This window comes from Mytilus californianus, unplaced genomic scaffold (genome assembly GCF_021869535.1).
Source record: "Mytilus californianus isolate M0D057914Y unplaced genomic scaffold, xbMytCali1.0.p SCAF_9, whole genome shotgun sequence".
In the NCBI taxonomy this organism is placed as follows: Eukaryota; Metazoa; Mollusca; class Bivalvia; order Mytilida; family Mytilidae; genus Mytilus; species Mytilus californianus.
Window position 1 is genome coordinate 47,637,058 of NW_026262745.1, and position 4,925 is coordinate 47,641,982.

Here is a 4,925-nt window from a genome sequence, read left to right on the forward strand (position 1 = left end):
TGTAAAGTCAGACAGATTAACAAAATTCGTCCTACTTTCGTTTCATTTAAAAGAATGGCCAGCGTAAATACAAATATCGTGTTTAAAGAAGGAATAAATTATACGTTTGCAAAACTCACTCTCATAAAAAAAACATATCTTAAACTTATATACCAACATGATATATGTACGATATTCTTATGGGAAAAAACATTGCTCCTTTTCTTGCTGACTTGTTCCTTCATTCATATGGAAAAGCATACCGAAGCTTTTTATTAGGATCCTTACATTATCCGTGATTTAGATATATAATAATTGATAAAGATGATGTCCTGTTACTAAAAAATCATAGTTTGACGACTATGTTGAACATATCTATCCCATCAAACTTAGAATAAAGTATACCGCAGATACAATTAATTTTGCCTCATATCTTGAACAACATTTCGAAATTGACAAAGGAATCGGTTCAAAATAATACATTTAGAAATTGACCAAGGAGGTCGGTTCAAATAATTTTTTTACAACAGAAGGGATGATTTAAGCTTTCCAGTTGTAAACCTTTTATTGCCCCGCTCTTGCATATGATGTATATATTTCCCTGTTGGACATGTTTTTTTTTAATTTCCTGTTGAAATTTTTTAAATCATTTTAAGTTAAGGAAAATGCCTCATTATGCATAGCTCTGATTCCTTGTCCGTGCTTGGCTTTATTTTGATCCTGTTTGGTTATACATTGTATCTGCTCTTCAACGTTTATATGAGATTTAAAATTTTCAAATATTTGGCATCGTGAATCAATGAAAATCCATCAATTATCGAAATGTGCATATGCTGCAGTAAAATTTGTACTGTTTATGTTAATATAGCATATATAGGAGTAAGATGATATTTCGTATGATATGCCTGCATTACACCTGGAAGTATTCTAAAAGCAGAAGCATGTCTTTCAATCATATCATACAGATTGCATTTTTTCTCTGAAAATGTGTTGTTGTTTTTATATTCCATTGTTTAACCTGTTTTCCATTCCTTTACTATGTACGTTTATTTGTCTCCTTTGTTCCCCTTTTTTTGTTATTTTTTGTGATATTTACTTGTCTTACCTTTTTCTGTTTTTATTTGTAGGTTTCAGAATTGGCAGTGTGTTATATCGATATTTTATAGTGATTTCAAGTTATTCACTTCCAAATGATTGTATATATCAGAAATTTAAGTGTTTTCATGATTAGGAAATATTAGTCGAAAGTATCTGCAATAATATAACTGTAATAAGGTATCCGAAATTGATTATTTGATCAAGTAATAACTCAATTAATTAATTAATCAATCAATCAATTGATTCATTTACTAATCAATTATTAGACACAATGTCATATGTATAGTATCATCAAATAATTTTATTGACTTTTTCATAAATTTTGTTCTCGTAATTGTAAAATTAGGTTAAGATAAGAGTCCATTCAAGTTAAAATGGTTTACCTGAACATGTGTACCAAACTGTCATATATTTATTGTAATTTTCGCATGGGTCAGTACCAATAGATGTTGGATTAATAGAACAAGTCTGTTTGTTCTCACATTTTTGTTTGACCCAATTTGTTGAGTCCATGATGCATGGAAAACCTCCGTGGTATTGTCCATGACCACCAGCGCATGTTGTTCCATCATATCTGCCATAGGTAGAACTACTTATTGTCATAACTGAATACAAGTCACATGATACTGTGTCTGTATCCACGTGACAAATAATTTGCTCAAGACCTACAAATGAAAGTTAAAAATTATCTATTTTCAATGTTAAAGTTAATTGGAATTATACTAGTAAGGTCTCGTTATGCTGTAGATAAATAAAAACATATCATGGTCGTTTTTAAACAGTCAAATATTTTGACGAAAAAGTGGCCAATAGATGGTTAGAAATGAATTCATTTTAAGTATTTTCAGACCATACTGCAGCTTCTCTAATTTTTATCCGATTAATCCTTTTCCTGACCTATTGATTATTTTTATTTAATCAACGTGTGTTTCATTTGATCTCAGTTACTCGTTGGTCAAAATTCAATTATGACGTTAAATTTTCTTGCTTCCCTCTGAATGTCCTATTGTGACGTCATGAAAAGGCGACCATGCCTGATGACGTCACATACAAAGAACATATCTTTTTGCAGATCATTTAAAAAGAGGGAATAAATTTGCCTCCATATTGTATAAAAATCATTAGAGAAACAGATTCCACCACCAAATCTAGTGTAATACGATATTTATCCACTCTCAGCAGTTTAATTTTAAATATTTAAAACGCTTGGCGAGCCTCGCGTTCTACATTTGAAAATTTAACTGTCTAGAATGGATAAATATCGTATCACACTCGATGCAGTGGTAGAATCTATATTTATATCAGCCTTTACGTAAGGGAAGCGGAAGATACCACAGTGATATTCAAGGATCATTACGTTTTTATCTAATTCTTTGCATGCAATAAAGCATATTAAAAAATTGTTGTACTTAATGTGTTCAGAAATATCATCTGAAATTTATAATCTAAAAACATGAATAAATCATTGGAAAACACTAAAATTACGCACATACTCAACGATCTATAATGACTTAATGGGCACAAGTAACGCATTGTCAAAAAAATGTTCATTTAACTTTACAGCGACTGCATGTCCCTTATTAAACGCATTCATTCTTTGACTTTTAGTACAATACATATGCGCCATAATAATTCATTGATTTTCAGCATTCAAAAGATTTTTTCACCTTCTCTTTACACACGGCTGTCATTCGGTATATCGAGAAAAATGATCACGAAAGAATAAGTAACTGTAGCCAAGCATCGTGAAAGATCTGGGATCGGATAAAGAAAGCAATTAAATTATATTCAACTGCAAAATCAGTGAAAATATCCGTTGTATTATCAACAGGCGGAAGATTTAAAGAAAAGAAATATGTCTGTCAAAATGGTTCAACTTCTTTAATAATACTGTGCACCAAGTTAAAGGAAAAAGACAGTACTTTCTAAGAAACCACAAAAGGCGAATTAAAAAATGTATTGCTATGCAATGTGTTATATAATCCACACAGATTTGCATATGGTTTTGTAAATACGTCGGTTAGTTGATTGCTTTGTCTGGTTTCAAAACACATAGACATTATTTGTCTGGTTTCAAAAAACATAGACATTATTTGTCTGGTTTCAAAACACATAGACATTATTTGTCTGGTTTCAAAACACATAGACATTATTTGTCTGGTTTCAAAACACATAGACATCATTTGTCTGTAAATTTGCTATTGAATCAAGCTAAAGTTAATTACCTTTGCATTACGCAACAGCATTATCTATATGTCCTTTATCATACCATTAAAAAGAGTATAGAAACGTAATTTGGTATGAAATACAAGTGAACAGGGCTTTCAGTTTATGTTAAAATATTTATTTTGTTATGTTATAATTCATACTATCATCATGATCATATTGTTTTACTACAAAAGAGATTTTTGTTGAACTCAGTATTTGTCCAACATGCATTTTCATTTTGACAGAAAAAGAAACATCATGACAAACCGTTCATATGGATAACAGTACAAAGAAAAAAAAGGAACAAGGACATTAAGGGCGACACATGAACATAAAGCTCATTAAAATATTGAGTGATCATATTTTAGTTTCAGCATTCGCGTTGTTTTCCTATAAATGTATGTATATGTTCGGTTTTTTTTCGTTTTGTTTTATTATTTTTCAACATAATCATGAAAACTTAAAAAAAAATAAATAAAAAAAATCTACATCCGATTCTTGTAAAGAGAAAAAAAAACAACATTATTTTAAATCATATTTAGAGTGAAGATCCGGGTACTTACCTGAAATAGGTAATATAAAGCAAACCATAAGATGAAGAAACCTCATCGAGTCTTCAATCACAAAAGTTTTTAAAGTAGAAGGTAATGTATGCATCTTGAATGAGATTGCAAACTGTATGGTCACTGCAATTATATATTATATATGTCGGTTTAACTAGGGTAAACAAAAACGGGTTGACTTTGATAAAAACGAACCATTTAGAAGTAGCGCTAATGTACTATTGTCTTTGAAATGTTTCTAAAAATAAGGTCTAAATAATTTAGATATTTACATTAGGAGAGTGTAAAATTCATTTACAACAAATCTACGTTTTCATTCATTTAATATAAAATTAATCTTTGATTTAATTAGAACAAATATTTATGTATGTATTAACTTAATATGAATTATACTTTGATACATATATATGCTTTGTACCCATACTGTATGAGGATGGTTGATGCTTTTAAACGTTATTCAAATTTCAAAATGAGTAAACAGTTTGAGCAAATTATGAATACATGGTCAACTATACAATTGAAATGTTGTCTTTGAAGTAGAAATTGTCAGCAGGTCAAACGTTACAATATCGATTACTTAATTGATCAAAGAATTGTGAACCGCATAACATATATTTCTTTTCTATACATAGCCTCTGTCAAAAAACACTATAGATTATAGATAATTAATAACAATAATAAGAGTTGTAGTCAGCATAACACACACAAAATAAAACAATATATATCATCAATAATATTAGTCGACTGGGCATCATAGCCCGCTCTTGATAAAAACCTTAATCTTGTATATATTCAGAAAAGTCCATATTCTAATGGTTAAGAGGACTAAGTTTCAAGTTAGTGTGACTCTGACTTCATATTAAAAGACCTTAAATTATAACTTAAACCTTGGAATGTTCTGATTTCACACGATCACATTTTCATGTTTTCTTAACTTCAAAATCTAGGTAAAGACCATTATTCGACATATGTGTGTTTAATTTCACTTTTCTAATAAGCGATACATTGGTGTTATATCCCAACTCCTTTATTCTAACACGGGTGATCTGAGTCGGATCACCCCATACCAGATCACCC